The following is a 19,045-nucleotide window of genomic DNA, read 5'->3' on the forward strand; positions in this document are numbered from 1 at the left end:
ATACACATGATACATGTAATGATAAGCATGATAAGAGAGAATTGAGATGAATGAGGGAAATTGTTCTCTGACCATCGACGTGATCATTGTGAATGTAGGCCTACAAACACGCATGCTAACTGACCACGGGACCATACAGCCAGTACCAAATTATTCACCGTTTCCCCCTTTTCTGCACTTAACAGTCATAAGCCAAAGGAAAAATAAGGGATATTAATGATTCTTGCGATATTGGACAAGTCATGTAAGTTTTATAATTTCATCATGTTCATCTGTTTTGTAATTGACGATCCTGATCCTTCACTGTGTCGGTGAACTGCATCAAGGACTCATCATTTTTAAATAGTTTTTACTGGTTTTTATTGTACATGTCAATCATATGTTCCCCGTTGCTATCACCAATGAATATTAATACTATAACGAACCTTCAAGTACGACGTTGTGTGCATATTGATCAGTACACTACGTGTAGAATGAAAGTTTACATATCGGATACAAAAGTTTACGTGAATGACGGCTGTCATAAACGCCTATCAGTCGTTTTATTCAGCTCGGCAAAACTGATGTACAGGTTCTTTTGGTAATTTATAACAAAATGCCACGGTAAAAAAAAAAAATCGGCGCGGATAGATCGAATGCTAATAAAGTTGAAAAACAAAGTATCGTACTTTGCAGAAATCCTTTTGTTTTGGGACAAATCGCCGGGAAGGGAAAGAAGGGGAAGAGCTCGTGGAATCGTTCGCTCTCGCTCGTTTCTCATAGGTTTGCGTGCAAATCTCCGTGAACCGCTGGCAATGTGCAGCGCTCTCGCTGTTATCGATTCACTGTGGTGACCTCATTTTATTACATGTTTGCGTAATGACGATTTCGCGTGATTTTACTACACTGATAGGATGTGATTTTAATTGTGTTAACGATTCAAGTATTGACGTGATAGGTAATAAAACAATAAACAAGAAACCAATGGATATATGCAATACAAAAAAAAATAGGATGGTTGATGTATGTAGAAAAATTAACAAAAACAAAAAACAATATACCTATAGAAGTAAGTATCTGAATATGTCATCGAGGATTGATTACTGGTTAGTTCAAAATGAGTTTGTTAATTACATTCATAATATGTCCATTAAACCAGTCTCAATGTGTCCAGACCATTGTGCTATTACTATGACAATACATTCATTACGTAATGCTGCCCGTGGCTCTTCATACTGGAAAATAAACAATTCACTCCTGAAAAATAGCGATTATAAAACTGGGGCCCGTTTCATAAAACTTTTGACTTGCAACTGTAACATCTCCCATATCTATGGCAAATCTTGTTATTGCAATGGCAACTTGTCATAGTTGGAAATATCCGTTTCATAAAACCAATGACAAATTGTTAACGTAAATAAACAATAATTAAATGAAAAAATTGTTCGTAAACGAGCCTGATACGCAGCTAACAGCCGTTTTTTTCCGTCACACACGTCGTCTGCTATAAAATTTGGATGGTGACAGAATTTACGGAAATTTTGAATCGGAGATGTAAGTACTTTGTAATTATCGTATTTATTCAATTATTACATAATTTGATAAAGTAATAAATAAATCACTTCCGAAAGAATGACATTGATAATACATATCATATTTCCATCGTTTTCTACGAGGTAAACATAATTTTTGCCCGGGGATATCGTGGAGGCATCAACGAGATGCCGAGTGGTCGCTATCCCGGAGCTTCGGCGTAGTACACGGCAGTAGTGTTGATGTGTGTGGGGTGGAGCTCGAATGAGCGGCGTTGCGACTGTCTTGAGTTGCATTTGTCTTTCTTTCTGACTTTAGTCCTTAATTACCTAATTCAGTGCGATATGTGAACAGCTGTGTGAGAGTCAGCCTTTATTTTTTGTGGCTTGGGTTGTTGTGGGTGACAAATATAAAGTCAAGCCTCGAGAACCATAAAGGGTTTCGACTGGTGTTCAGTTTACGCTCATGTTTGGCCTCTGCTTGGGCATGTTTTTTTTGGTTTTTTTTTTTTTTTTTTTTGGGGGGGTTAACTAACACAAATATTGTATACTCTGTAACTGTGAGGGATTGTTTTTCTTACAGTTTTCAGGGGGGGGGGGGTGGGTGGCTTGCGAGTATAAAAAGTTTGGTGGCCAGGAAATTGGTTGGATATTCGATATTCAAACTGTGAATTTTGTTTGATATTATTTCAGGTTCGATATTCAAGCGCGTGTGAAGTTGGACGGATATTCAATATTCGATATTAAGAAATTAGGGGTTTTGAAAGCTAGCTAGGCGGTTTAGAAGGTGCAGCACGTCTCGGGCACCCATAAAATCACTGGCTTGCCCTAATACGAGGACTTTAGGGGACAAAATTCAGTGAACAAAAGGGTATGAAATTTTTAATTTTTGATTTTTTTTTTAGAGAGGCCTGAAGGGTATTCCTACAGCCTAGCCGGGGTAATCACGTGTCCTAACTTCAGAATTCGACTCGGGCAACAAGATAAGCACTAACTTGACCCCCGCATGCACATTTAGCGGGCTTAAATTGAGAAAAATGAAGGGAATAAAGGGCTATTTAGAGTATTATTTGCATGTTTTTTGTTGAATTCAATTGACCATTGACCCCCCCCCTCAAAGAAGAAAAAAATGAATTAATGAAAAAAAAAGAAAATAAATAGAATAAAAAAAACAGGCAATATATATATATATTACCGGTATTTATAATCTATAGAGAGGGGGGGGGGTGGAATCTAGATCTAATAATAATGTGTGCATAAAGAAATTGCACATTGCGTTGATGATGGACACAATTTATGTGATGGAAATGACTGCATTTGTCAGGCCTTGGAGCAGAGACATCAAGACAGAGCGACCGAGGCCGAGACATCAGGCTTCGAGGATGCAAATTCTGGTCCCGAGGCCAGCCTTGGTATACAACACTGATAACAAGAGAATCAGCATGCACTCTATACCCTACAAGATTCATAACAAAGACATGTGTTTCAACAAGAAATTATTGGTCAACATATATCTAAATGGGGTATTGTACAGTACGATTGATCAACCAATGATACCAGTTGTATCCTGATCGACATTTAAATCCATGTTCCTCTGACCAATTTTGTCAAATAAAAACCTTGCTTCGAGCATAACATCCTCAAGGTGGTCTGATATTCTATTAGAAGAAGGTACCTATACTCTTCTGTGGAAGTTAATTTTATGCTTTTACTGCTATATCTACAAGTTTATTATCAATATGCTAGTGTTCTGAAGTTCATGTGTTAATAATCAAATGTTTTAATGTTTATTCTACTTAGAACATAATAGATACAGACCAGCAGCGTATCAGCAAGAGCTAATGTTGGTCGTGATGAGGCGTATACCACCATCAACAATGCTGCAATTGCAGTCACCGCCACCACCGAGTCTGCTTCTGCCACTTCTATCACCAATGCCACCGCCACTACCAAGACCACTCCTGACACAAAGCCCCCTAGTCCTCAACTGACCAGATATTGCAGCTCTGCTTCTGCCACTTCTATCACCAATGCCACCGCCACTACCAAGACCACTCCTGACACAAAGCCCCCTAGTCCTCAACTGACCAGATATTGCAGCTGGAGGATAGACCAGGAACTTCAAAGCCAGGGCTTGCCGGTCTCCTACATTAAGAAAAATGCCATGGGCCCATCTAATGAACTTGTAGTAGAATATTTGGCCACAGTTGTAGAAATGCAGAGACTCACATACTGCCACAGGTAAAAATCAATGTCAGATATGATGTATAGTCTTTAAAATATGGGTTGCAAAATAAATATCGGTAAAACCCATCATGATGTGCAATCCGATTTAACCCTAAAAAGGCGGTGGGGGTCAAAATTTTCACGATAAATCCACAACGTGTAAGATGGTGCCGCATCATTATATGCCTTTTTCATGAGTTTGTAGACATAATTTGTGACACCTGGGTACCCTGTTCTGCAATTATGCAACATTTTGTAAGTATACATGTCAGAATTGCTCTAAAATGTGATTTCATGAACAAATCTAATGCAAAATCTGTTTCTAGCTAGAATTCATTATTGCATCATACCGGTTAATGTTTATTTTTACTGATTAAAATCAATTAATTTCATGGTGCTTATGATCAGAAAATTTTGTGAACAATAAAAAAAATAATAAAAAAAAATTCTTCAGAAAGGGGGAAAAATACAGATGAAAGGCATTTTATATCAATTAATTTGTATGTGTCTGAACAAAAATTTCAAGGGCTTTGTTTATAGATTTCCAGCCAAATTCTAATTTCATGCATGATTTAGTAAAATATATGAATTGAAAATACCGTAAATTTATATAATTTTAGAATGATCAAATATACAATTTTATCATCTGTGGCAGGCATTTTCCTTTCTTCACAATTGCGCAATTAACGGTCGATCTTGAGGGCCCCCCCCCCCTTCCGCCCATCTTTCCTGCCTCCAAAAGACCCTTGCAGTCTTATTAGCCCGGTTAGATTAAGTCTACAATAAGCAAACATACAATTCTTACAATTGAATTCAGTGGCGTAATGAGCCAAATATTTTGAGAGGGCTAAATATGGCAGATGGAACAAATGTTCTCCAAGAGAGCGAATGGAGTGAGCAAAGTTTTTAATCCTTTTAATACAGAAATAAAATATTTGGAAAGATTTTGACGCAATAACATTCAGTAAATACTTCTCTATGTGCAAGATGATTTATGAGGAATAATTGCATGAAGTGACGTTTCTCAACCAGAGATTCCTTATATTTTATTTACCGATGCATGTTTGCATTTTTTTTCATCATATTAACCCATCTTGACCCCTTTACCCCCCCCCCCCCTCCCGCCCCTGACAAAAACCTACTAGTCAGATGAAGTTTCCTTTTATTTTCATTTGATTTACATGTAATGTATCCATGTGAGAAAAAAATATGTAGTGCCAAACATTTTTGAAAATTTTAAATTAATTTATTCCTCCAGGTGAGGCTTTGTCCACAGTTCCAGAAAGACACAAGATAGTATCAGAAAGCCATGCCATAATCAACGACTGAAGGGTTTGGAGAGCCAGATAAAGAGCCTAGAATTGTGATTTAACCGTAAGTTAAACTTATTTATAATTCCGATTCATTTTGGCATATGAAGTAAGTCACATAATAACAATTTGATTGATTTTTGTCTTCTTGATTTGCTCTTTGTCAAGAATCAAAATTTTAGAATTAAACTCTAAGTTTGATGTGTTGATGATTTTTTTTTCAGCTGCAAAAGTAACAAACCAATATCAATCATTGGTAGATAATGTGACTTGCTTTCTCTTGCCAAATTGTTACATGTATATGAATATTTTGCATTTATTTTAATGATTGACCCCCACCACTACCACCTATGATGCAACATGTCAAACTACTGTCAAACTCACTTCATCATGTTTTTAATGATTAATTTTTCAGTAACGGAGTAAAAGGACTCAGAAAGATTACCCGAAGATTTTTTTTTACTAGTAGACCCTTTACATTCATTTGATGTATTTAATTCATGCAAAATCAACTGAATGTAATCAGTACAAAATACTGTTAATACACCTTACGAGGTGAGGCTATTCTGGTAGGTCATCCCGGGGGTGCCTGAGGATCTTGTCCATTTGGATAAATATTGCAAAGTACCAAAATGTACCTCACCCCTCCCCCCCCCCCCTCCACTCTATTAAGGGTTAATAATCAAAGTGAAATTAGGAATAACTTTAGCATCTTGCTTATATGCATTATAAATTAATTTCAGGTACTTCAATCACATGAACAGTAGTAGGAGCAAAAACAGCAGCAAACACACAGGAGATGTAACAACTACATTGACCAACAGCAACAACTACAGCAGCATCAACAATTTTTGCAGGAGATGCAAAAATCACACTGGAAAACCTCAACAACATCAAGATGTCCAACAACCACTCCGGGGACACTAACAGCAACCACAACTTCAGCTGGAGTTTCAACAAACACATCAGCAAAAACCAACAGCAGCAAAAAAAAGCACTTTTGAAATGAATCTTACTGAAACTCAAAAGCAAATGACGCATTATCTTTTACAAAATTAGACATCATTTATTCATTCTTTTACAGGATAAAGAAAAGCTTTTTTTTGAAAGTGCAAATTTACAGGAACACAATGGATGTTCCTAAATTTGACTTTAAAAATAATGAATGATGATTCAATAAATATCTACTTTTTTGTCAATGAGTAAAAATACCTGTATTTTCTATTTAGAGTGACAAAAAGCAATTTATCCAATCAAAATCATCAAAAAATTAAGCAATATGGCTGTTAGGCCCTCCAAATTGATATTTTGATGAAAAAGCTGTTTCTGCTGCAATATTTGACGCAGCTCAAATAGCTGCGTCAAATATTGCCGCAGAAATTGTCATTTGCTGTTGAAAGTTTTATGAAACGGAAACTTGTTGCTGTTTTGAGATTTGCCGCAGAAAATGGGAGTTGCCGCTGCGGCAAATGTTTTATGAAACGGGCCCCTGGTGTCATTAATGTTATCACTCATACTTAAAATGAATTACAAGCAGAATGTGATCCTCTTATATTTGGGACCTATGTAAGTTGAGAATTAAAGATCATACTATATATTTTGCTAAGAAGTTTATGAAAGCCGAGAAGGAAGAATTGACTTCATTGGAAAAGAATTAGAATGTTTACGTGTGCAACTTTGTGCAGGTAATTCAGAGATAGACGAACGGATGATAGGTGTTCAAAGGAAGGTTAATATGTATTACAAAAAGCAATGCGAGCGTGCAAAATTAGGTATAGAATTACACATTTTAAATAAAATGAAAGCAATATTTCATACCTTTTAAAATTTAGAACACTGTACCAAAAATAGTACCAAAAATATATATATCAGGGATAAAGATAGGAAAGAACGTAGTAACTGATAGGGACAAAATTATAAAGTTTGTAGGAAAGTTTTAGTCCTCATTATACACAACACAAAATCCCGATCTGTTGTTAATCGAAGCGGACCTTAAAGAAATTAATCATCCTCAATTATCTGGTAGCGAAGCCGAATAATGCGAGGGACTGATCTGCATTACAGTTGCCACAAATGCATCAAAGGGAACGAGTCTCAATAAAACACCCGGTAGCGACGGATTAACAGTAAAGTTTTTTAGGGAATTTTTGGTTGATATACAAGATCTTGTTATAAATAGCTTAAATGAAGGTTATAGCAAAGGTAAGCTTAGTTTTCTGCAGAGAAAGGGTGTTGTAACTTTGTTATTCAAAGGTGAATACTCGACGGAATTAGGTAACTGGCGACCAATTACTTTTCTTAATACTGACTACAAAATACTTCTTACAGTACTATCAAACAGACTCCAAAAAGTTTTAAGTCATTTAATTAATGAAGACCAAGTAGGCTATATCAAGGGCAAGAGTGGTATTTATAATGCCAGAATAATCCAGGATGTTATATATTACAGCATATTTAACAAAACCGATGGTGCAATGACATTCGCCGATTTTCAGAAAGCGTTCGACATGTTAGAACGGAAGTTTATTGATGCTTGTTTAAAAATGGTTTTAAAAATAGTTTTAGGAAATGGATTTCAGTTGTACATAATGATCCCCATCTTAATATATGAACGAACGGATAGTTAAAACTAGAACTGCAATCGTTTCAGAACGATGTGCATGCATTGACGCCTCTGATTTAATAGAGGGCAAGAAACAGGAGGAGATCAAGAGAAAACTCTAGATGATATACATTCTCAAAATATTACAGGGCGCTATTTCTTAAAGGAATGATCACTGATGCGTAAAACACAGTTGGAGTATGTGAAATGATACAATTGGCAAACCCTGAAAACATGAGACAAAAAATAAATTCAAACAAGGAAGTTATGGCAATTTAACTATTTCAAGACTTTGCAATAGAAGGCGCTATTTCTAAAGGTTATGGTCCCTAATTATGGATAGTATGTCTACCAAATCAGAATGAATTTGGATGAGAAACGGAGGCAGGAGAGGACTAACAAAAATTACATGTTAATCAAATTGGATTTTGGCAGATTTTGCTTTTCATAGGAAATTACATTCTCGAGTCAAACAAATTTCGTCCATTTTTAGACCATGTGGCCGCTGAAGAAAGAGAGAGAAAGACGCAGAGAGAGTAATGGAAATAAGCATACAAATTCGCTGACAATTCATCAACGTAACCCAGTGTTAAGTACATATCAGAACGATGTGCATGCATAAACTGAGTGTATCGCCTTATTGGACAAATGGCGTGCCATAGTACGTTCAGTTCGTTTTTGCACGAAACCGATGCAATAGACACTGTACAATTCTGTTGTTGATAATGTGTACATAGTGAGCAGTATACCATGTGTTCAGATTGACTTATCTTGAAATTTTCTGTTGTAACCTATGTCGTATTTGGTATCAATGGAAAGAGTATTCCAATGCGGTGACATTGATACCACTTTTATTTGTGCGCAGGCAATAGACCGGAAGTAAATGCCATATAAAGAAAGACATTAAAAATGAAGGTTTTGCACAATAATTTGAAGCTGACGTCAGATTTTTGTCAGTTTCTGTTACAAAAGGTTGACGAACGGTTGAAGTATATATCAATACTCATATCAGCCAAGTTAGAAAGAATAAGCTTCAATAATAAGGAAATAAGAGCAAGTTGAAGTTGTGCTGGCAGTAAAGTGCATTTTTGGGTATTTTGCTGATTTTCGGGAGCATTTTTGAGATATTTCGTCAGTTGTAAGGTATATATTTTTTTAAATGGCATGAAAGATCATATCTTGAAGACCCTAAATTCAAAAAAGGGTACGGGTTTGGCCACGCATGACGCAATGAGGAGCATTCAAAGGTAAGCGTTTTTGAAACTTTAGAGGGCGCTATTTCAATGACGGAAGGTCAATGATGCGTGAAAATTCAGTAAATTGTATTTTATGATACCGTTATCAATTCCCTAAAGAATGAGCTAAAAATGAATAAAAACAAGAAAGTTATGGCCATTTTACGATTTTTTTACTTTACATTTCAATAAATATGACGTTTTTGAAGGAAGGCTATTTCGGATTTGAATTTAGGACATAAAGATGGCATTTTGAAGGTCAGGTTATACGTCGCAGATGATGGAGCAACTCTTTGACTATCTATAGCAATTTGTTAGAAGTCTGTAGCATGCAGGATAATTGAGATATGAAAGAATGAAGAATGGTATGCAAATGGACTTGAAATGGACAAAATGGCGCCTGGATGGTCATGCATGAGTGATTTTGGAAAATGGAAGACGAGAGGCACAACTAGGGATGCTGGACAACATGTCTACCAAATTTGGATGAATTTGGATGAGGGACGGAGTCAGGGTAGAGCTAACAAAACCATGTGTTAAACAAATGGGATTTTGGTGGAAGAAGAAGAAGAAGATTACGGAATAGGAATATGGAACAAGAACAATGCATTGTCGCCATTGGGCGTCAATGCAAAGAGATATAAACCCATCGTGTGGTATAAGACAGGGCTGTCCCTTATCCGCATTAATATTATACTTTGCATTGAAACCCTTGCAAATCACATAAGACAGAATAATAATATCATAGATTTGAGTATTGGTTACAAACATGAAAATAAGAATACTTTAAGATATTGCAGTTAGCAGATGATATGACATTATTTGTTAAGACAGTTATATCAGGCAATACATCTATTAATATCATTAGAAACTTTGAAACATATTCTGGAATTCCTTAAATGAAAACAAAACAAAATCGATTTGGCTAGGAAACGACCATCCGACAAATATAATATTGGAAATATATTATGGGAAGACGTTTACATTAAGTCTCTTGGTATTTATTTTTGTAAAAAGAAGCATTTAAGTATAGAAATGAATTGGTCTGAACAAAGAATATTACAAATTAAACAGTTGTTACAAATATGGAAACAGAGAAACCTTACGTTAAGAGGGAAAATTTTAATATTAAAATTGTTGACTATGTCGAAATAAAATTGTTGATTATGTCGAAAATAACTTATACAACACAAGTTCTTTCTTGTCCTAAAGAAATAGTAAAGGGGCTCGATAAATTATTTCTGGATTTCCTATGGAAAGGACGACCCGCAAAGGTTTAACGGACTAATGTAGTTAGCACAATAGAGGAATGTGACCGAATACCCTTTTTACACAGGATTTTCTTAGCCCCGGACTATCGCTAACCCCGTACTATCCTTAACCCCGTACTATTTTTTTTCCTTTTCACACATGCCAAATTGTTATTGCTAACCCCGGATAAGGAATGCTTGCTTTTCACACACGAAACTCGCTAACCCCGGACTAGTGGTAGCTCATGCTAGTACAAGTACACACACACGCTAAAATTTCCTTTAACCCCGTACTAGGGTATAGGTGGGTCTAAGTTGTCATTTAGCCCCACCTATAGTAAGGGGTTAAGGTTAGCACACTTTCGTTTTACACTAGCGATCTTAACCCCATGCTATCGCTCTTAGCAGCGCAATTGCTGGGATAACCCTGCTTTTTTGCAGGGCCAAATAATCCCGTACTAAAGGTGGGGTTAGCCCACTTTGCAAAAATGCTGAGTAAAAAGAAAGTGGGCTAAGCTTAACCCCGTACTATAGGTGGGGCTAAATGGCAATGTAGCCCCACCTATAGTACGGGGTTAATTAAGGAAATTTTAACGTGTGTAAAAAGGGTATAAATATGTTAGATGTTGAAACAAAAGTTCCGTCTTTGAATTAATTTTGGCTTTGTAAATATTTGAGTGATGAGTTAAACCATGGATGTAAATGTATGTTTGATTACTGCTTTCAGCAACTGGGTGGTATAAAAGTTATTATGAATTGTAAATACAACATTAAGAACAAATGTTTTTTTTTTTGGAAAACAGGATGCCTTATTTTTTATTTTAACTTGATATAAACGTTTTCTTATTAAAAATGTACAACTATTCAAGAAATATCCAAGCAGAAATGATTTAGCTAAATAAAGACATCTTATACAAAGGGAAATTGTTATTTTATATGAATTGGATAAACTCTGATATTTTGTTCGTGGGGGATTTAATGGATGATAGGGGTTTTCTACCTATAAATAAGATTAGCGCAAAAATAGTAGTTAAGGATGGAAGGTGGTACAGTCAATATACTCGTATAAGACACGCTATTCATTTATGTTGCAACATGTCTTTTTTCTTCTAGCACAGGTTTATTGCAAAAGAAGTATTTAGAATTTAGATCCAATGGTAATGTATATAATGATATTAGATTGGTTGATATTATTTAATTAAGTAAATTGACAGGAAAATGTATTATGAATTGATCAAAGTAAAAACCGAAAAATCTAGAGCAGAGGAATTTTGGAGAAATAGGTTACTTTTTGACTGTTTACCAGTTTGGATAGATGTCTGGTTATTTAAGTTAAAGTTTTCAAGGACAATGTATTGGTCAATTTTAATTTTAAGTTCATGAATAATATTTTGGCAACACCAGCTAACCTTTTTAAATGGAAATTAAAAGAAAATGACCAATGTTTTTAATGTGATAAAAAAGGAGATTGCAGTCATATGTTTTCTTTTGTAACATAATGATAATATTTTGGAAAAATGTTGAAGAAAATGTACAGGAATATATTTTGCCAAATTTTCATTTCCAGCCATGTCAATACTATCAGGAATTTCATTTCGATCAAAACAGAAAAATGATGTAGATATAATTTTGAATTATGCCTTATATACTATTGATAAATGTTTCGCTGGAAAAGACTAACAGGAAAATGACGATTTAAAGGCTGTTTAATATTTTGTTTTACCTATTAAGATATCGTTTACAGATAGAAGAAAATGTGAAATCATGAAACCATGTATTTCCGTCCAGAAATGGAGGCAAAAAGTTAAAACTGCGAATATATTTTGTTTGATGAATAAAGAAGAACAGCAATAGATAATTTACCAACAAAAGGTCATATAAACAGCTATCAAATTGCAAATTTCATGTACTTATTTCTTCACAATTCTCTTCCCTCTTTTTATGATGATTTATTTGTGAAAAACAAATATGTTTGTAATTACATTACCAGACAGTCTGCCAAAATTAATTTCAAATGTAATTTCTCACGAACTACAGTTGAATATGTTGGACCCACTCTCTGGAAGAGTTTACCCAATGATCTTAAATCATATCCTTCACTCAACCCTTTTAAACGAATATTAAAAAATATAAAAAATATCTTATAAACTCATGAATTGTTCCTTATGCCGTTTTGTTGTTTGCTTTTGTGTTTGGTTAGTTCTGTTTTTAACACCTTTTTTTTGCTTACAAACGCTTGAGATTTGCCTTTGATAGGCCTTTGGCCTTTGTTAGATTCCACACATTTGTATTCTCTGTATTTTATGTGATCTCATGTATTATATGCCTTCTATCACTATAATTGTATGCATTGTTTTTTATGCAAGTGTGAAATAAATTGAATTGAATCATGTATCCTTTCTCAATGAGGGCATGTATTACAGATTTTTAAAGAATACATTATGGATAAAGAGTTTGTATCACATAAGAAAAGGCAAAAAGAGACATTTTGGGGTTATTTTATAGTCCATCACAGAGAAAGTTGTTGACATGTGACATCACACATCTTTGTCGCATTGCCAATGGGAGGATCTCCATGGATTAGTGGTCGCAATATCTAAATGCTCGTAACTTTCTTATTATGTCTAATTTTCTAAAAGTTTCTTTGATCTTGCTTATTCTTGATGTTTTTTTCTTTCCACACAAGCCTACTTGTTCCAAAGGTTTCATTCCCATTTAATTGTCAGTGTTCGGTCAAATATTAGTATACATCTAATTTTGGGGCGGAACCAGGGGTGGGGGGGGGGGGGGGGCTGGAGGCCTTGAATTCACTATAATGCAGTGGTGTGCAATGTAACTCCTGTCGAGTTGATATCTTATATTGTCCTCAGATTCTCACCGTATTTATGTCGTCTTGTCTGCATATGGTTGGTCACTGTAGCCAGTATCTTACTGAGTATCACCTATCTCAACTCAATGCCGAGTTATCTTCCCAAGTATGAAGGTAAGAAGCTTGTTGGCATCTGCATCCAAACTATTATATGAATTGGAGTTTCACGAGGGACATGGAACCTCAACGCCATTTTCATCATCATGATAATCTTCTTGTTTACCCAGGGTAGCCACTTCAGATCTACGAAATTTTGTCTCAGCAGGCCTTGCATGACATAATGTTATTATTATCCTTCTCCATCCTAAAACTTCCAGCTCCTGACAAGAAAGGAGAAGTTCTAATGTTTGAGGTCTTTGATATCTACCGGTCTACCGGGGATCGAACCCACGACCTTCAATTTATGAGGCGGGCGTTCTAGCAATGAACCATCCAGATGATATTATTCATGATGAAGATAATTATGACAATACAATACTACAATACAACACTGCAATGTTTGTGATGGTAGTAATAAAAATAGTGAAGATGAAGACGAAAATGGTGATAAAATTAATATTAAGATAATAATGATAGAATAATAATTATGATAATAATAATAAGAACAACAACAACAATAATAATGATGATAATAATGAAAAAGAAGTAGTTTGTGCATGTTTACTGAAAATCTCCCAAGTGTTTCTATCTAATTGGTCATGAAATGTAAGCAATGATGCACCTTTACCTAATAAACATAATGAAAACATCATGTTACCATGACAAATGGTCGGAAGGAAAAGCATCAATGTACATGTGTCCCGCAAGGTGACGTGTAGTCCCCTTTATTATTTCTTTCATTAATATGTCTGGATTTTATAGTGGCAAATAGTAAGATTTTCGTTCATTATTAGACCATACCGTATGGGAGTTCAGTATAGGAAAGAGGTCTAATATCCCAAATTATATTATACAGTAGTCAAGATCAAAATCAAAGCTTACGTGTCAGTGCTTATGACTGAAATCTTGATTTACAAATTATTGGTTTGAACGTATTAGATAGCACTATAAGGTTGTGTTACCGAATATCGTGTTACTGAACAAACCATATATCACGTTTCATCTATACCTCTTGATGACAAAACACCTTAATTATTTTCTGCCAGTGGTCCGGTCTTGTGTATGCATCCGACACTGTGGTTGCTATTTATTGGGGTATTTTGTTATGGATATAAGTCAACCCGCATCCTCCCGATGGATATGTTACATTTTAAATCATATTTAACATTTTTATTCTAATATGCACCATCTACTTTGAAGGACACGTCCAGCCGAACATAAAGCTGATATGAATATAAAGAGATACTTCAAACAAGCATAACACTGAAATTTTCATCAAAATCGGATGTAAAACAAAAAAGTTATGATATTCTAAAGTTTCGCTTTATTTCATTTCACAACAGTTATATGCACATCCTGGCCGGTATGGAAATCAGGAGACTATGACGCCATCCACTCATTATTTTCTTTTGTATTTTACTATATGAAATACTTAGATTTTCTCGTCACTGTCTTGTGAAACTAAGTTTCATTCCTTCTTGAACAGGTTGAATTCCATTATTTTGATATTTTGTTGTTCAGGCAAGGAGGTCCTAATTGTCAAATTCGTAAAAATTGTAATATTGTATAATTCAAACAATAAAAAACAAAAGAAATAGTGAGTCACATCATCGACTCTCTCATTTGCATATCAATGAGTTAAGCATAGAACTGTTTTGTGAAAAATAAGCAAAACTTTAAAATATCATAATTTTCTTATTTTACATCCGATTGATTTTGATGAAGTTTTCAGCGTTATTCATGTTTGATTTTTCTCCATTAATTTTAAACAATTGTTTACTTGGGTTGACTTGACCTTTAATATTGATTACATATACACTATTTTCGAAACACATCTTGTAAATGTCATTTTCTGTATTCATCATACTAGTATTAAGTCACAGGGCTATAATGTAAGGTAGCCCTTGTTTTGTGTCTTTGATTGGTTTCAAATATAATAATTTCAACATATATTCGATTACAGAAAGAAAGCTGACCGAGAATGCAGAGAAGAGGGAGGTGTACAGTAGAAAGAAATGCGATCCTTGTCCACCCCAGAAACCATGCCCTACTGGTCGAAATCCCACGCGTAATTTTAAGGCAAGTGCACTTTACCTTATCTTTTTTCACTGGCGTACAGATGGGGATGGGGCTTCGGGGCCATAGATTTTCCATTCATTTTCACAGATAAGACCAAGGGGGGGAGGGAGAAAAAAAGGATGAAATATATTTATTTCTGAGTGTTATGATAAAATATATCACAAAATTTGATTTGTGTACACTCTTAAATAATGTTGGGCAACATACTTTTCACTCAACAACTGGTTAAAAATGATTCAATGCTGGTTAGTTTCCAACTAATACTGTGTAGTTTTCACCCAATGGACACAATATTGGCTAAAACAACACAGAATTGGGTAAAGTTTTAATTGTGTGGAAAGTATGTTGCCCAACATTGTTAAGAGTGAATAGGCAGGTCAAAGTTTTATAACAAAACTGCCGGTTACACCATGTCCGCCCCTCATACCTTTTGCCTCATTATGTCACTTCATTATTCGAATTATTTCACGGATAATGTATATTAATTGAAACGATCGCTCTTAATTCATGTAGGTATAACAACATGCACCAACATGGAATAAATTGTTTCTTCAAGACTAAATCATAAATACTCGACATTACATCTAAACACGTTTGTGTGTTTCAAGTTGGTCTAAGATATTGGAAATATTCCGGTTTTTCTGAAGTTAATACTCTTTTGTGGTCTTTGTTTTAATGACCAAGACCATTGCCGCTTCACCTTAAACTTTGGTTTTTTTTAATTATGTTTTTATTGTTTTCAGGAATAATCAATTACAAGAAATCAAAATATTTACATAATTAGACATGATCGTAATCAAACAAACAATAATAAAACAACAACATTGATAAAGAAAAAAAGTAACAAGAAACATAATCCAGAACAAACTAAAACAATTAGAGTCTGAAAACATACGCGCAACCAATATATCAGGCAATAAGCCGTGGTAAAATATTAACCTGTACTTGCGGGGTATAAAAAATACATGTTTTACAAGTGCACTTCTTCATAGCTCAAATCTCCATTTTTTTTTATGTAAAGCGAGCTTGGTTTTTTTTGGCCATATAGTATTCAGTTTCCCTTTCAGATTTGATAAAATTCTTAAAGGATTCAACATTTGGAGTATCACCTCTAATTTTTCAATTATATATGTAATATTTCACCTTTAATAAAATGTAAGTTACAAAATTATCAGTTATTATCCCAGTTTTTCGAAATTCGTAAGATTAATAACATTGCCTTATACGTTATAATGAATTTCTAACATATTTCCAAAGTATAGTCACTTTTTCACATTCGCAAAATAAGTGTACTATTGTTTCTTCTTCCTTTTTACAAAATACACAGTTGGGAGATTCCTTTCTATTGATTTTCAATAAAAAATCATTCAATGTTATTGTTTTATGAAATATTTTAAAATAGAAAGAGCGCAATCTAGTGTCAATAGTAGAAGTGAAATTGACATTATGAACCTTCTCCCAAATGGTTTCTTCAGGAACAGTAATTTGACTTTTCCAATAATCATACCTCTTCTCAGGGATATGAGGTACATTCATCATGTTCATTATCGTATAGGCATACTTAGGTACTTTTTTTTAATAGCAAGTAACGAGGAAACTAGGGAAATATGAATTTTTACACTATATACAAAAGGAACGTCTAACCAGTCCTCTGGAATGTGTTTGATCAAAAATTTACACATGTATTTTCTTCGATCTAATCTAGGAATGTCAAAGTCTAAAATCAACTCTTCACAAACAATTTATGGTTTGGTAAGGGTGGGTTCAGAAGATCTGAAATGCTTTAGATGTTCTTGTTTTCCCATGATTCATAATAAAAATACCTTTTGGATTTAGAGTAAATGAGTCTATTAAACCACAAAATCTGACAAGTACCAATTTCAGAGAATTTAGAGTTATATGATTCTAGAGTAGCATATTCACGATAGACATACCATGCTCGCAATGAATCAGCTATTTGAGAGTTTTCCAGAGATTTTAAAATTGATTCTGGGGCGATTATATTAATATGTGTGCACCTTGGAGGTTGCCCATAACACAGCTCTCTGCGAATTGCTGGATTTTGCCTGGATTTTTATATATTGTGCTTTTATATTGCAAACATTGTTTTATTAGAACTTCTAGCATCTTGTGGACAAACTTTAAGGAGTTGTTTTGCTGGGTTTGTGCGGGAAATTTGAGAACGAATATGCTGACTATGGATGCTGATGAACCTGACACAGGTCTACATGCACACCATATTGCCAATACTACATGCAGTCAGTGTCAAGACTTTCCATGGTGATGGATTACAGATGGTATCTATGGAAAGTTTTCTTTTCAGTAACTTGATGCAAATGACATTAACAGCTGTACTTACATCATGGTATTGAAATGGATCATTGGTGTTCTTCTTTTATTAACCCTGCTTGGATGTGAATGGAATACATTTCATTGTGGTGTCACTAACTCTACATCTGCTAAGTATTTACACTTTTCTCAACCCTCACTGATGAAAAGAAAACTGAAGTTGAAATATTTGGGCAACCACATTCAATATTATTCAAACTCAACTGCAACATTCCAGATTTCCCTTACTATTTGTGGAGATATAGAACTCAACCCAGGACCATATACATGTAACAACAATGAACATCTGGAACGACAAGAACCTCGCAGACTAAATGTCAATAGTATTGGAGTGTTAAATACAACTGCTTACCCACTGAGAAGAACTTATTACCACTCAGATGTTATTTACCATTCAAGTCAACCAGTAAATTTGAACTATGATGTGTGGAAGCGAATCCACGAACTTGGTATTTCGCGAAAGCGCAAAACACATCGCGGATCCAAAGGAAGACGGAAACGATTAATTCAGACATAAATAACATACCTGTCTTGATAAGAGAACGGAAAGAACAGAAAAGGAAATATCATATACAGGCAAATAATCTAAACACTGTTACATTGTTAAAACAAAATCATTTTGAATTACCCTCTATGCTTTTGAGTAACGTTCGCTCTCTAAATAAAAAAAAACTGATGAAGTGAAGTTTGTTGCTAGGATTGAGAAAGTAGATTTAATCGCATTAACAGAAACATGGACAGATGCGAATATACCTCCCGATCACTTATCCATAGACGGTTATCAGTTATTTTTACAATCTAGATTCGGAAGAAGGGGAGGAGGAGTAGCTTTGTATGCAAATAATCATTTTTACCCACGTACGTTTCCTTGTAATATACCTGAAGAACTTGAACCGATTTGGGTCACTTTGAGACCAAGATCACTGCCACGTGAAATCTCATGTATTGTTACTTGTGTTATGTACTTTCCACCTCGCTGTCAATATCAAAATGAATATATCAGACATATTACTTCAACTATTGATATTATACTTCTACAACATCCAAATGCTGGTATATTTATAGTAGGTGATATGAATGACCTAGATGTTCAGAGTATTATCAATCTTGAAAATTTTAATCAAATTGTAAATGTGCCTACGAGAGAGGGTAATATACTAGATAAAATTATTACAAATTGTTTTCCAATTCGGTATTATCTAAATTGAATGAATTTCTACCTACCAAAGAAGTAGAACTAAATGACAATGATAAGGAATGGATGACTCCACAAATAAAAGATATGTTTATTCAAAGGGAAAGGGCTTTTCAAACAAAAAATAAAACGCTTTTTCGACGTTTACGAAATAAGATAAGTAGAATGATAAGTTATAGAAAAAAATACTATTATAATACTCGTATATCACATCTCAAAACTACAAACCCAGGTGCTTGGTATAAACAAATAAAGATAATAACTAAAGGCCAGGTAAACACCCCTGTTATAAGTGTAGAAGGTAATTCAGATAATGACCC

The 19,045-nt window shown here is 34.6% G+C and overlaps 1 long non-coding RNA gene across 1 annotated transcript; it reads left to right on the forward strand.

Annotated features, from left to right (window-relative positions):
• The first annotated feature begins 3,526 nt into the window (after positions 1-3,526).
• LOC121412500 lies at positions 3,527-5,901 on the forward strand. Its single transcript, XR_005969618.1, has 3 exons — positions 3,527-3,752; positions 4,996-5,111; positions 5,791-5,901. It is a non-coding gene; the product is annotated as an uncharacterized LOC121412500 (long non-coding RNA).
• Positions 5,902-19,045: the final 13,144 nt, after the last annotated feature.

Source organism: Lytechinus variegatus, chromosome 4 (assembly GCF_018143015.1).
Source record: "Lytechinus variegatus isolate NC3 chromosome 4, Lvar_3.0, whole genome shotgun sequence".
In the NCBI taxonomy this organism is placed as follows: Eukaryota; Metazoa; Echinodermata; class Echinoidea; order Temnopleuroida; family Toxopneustidae; genus Lytechinus; species Lytechinus variegatus.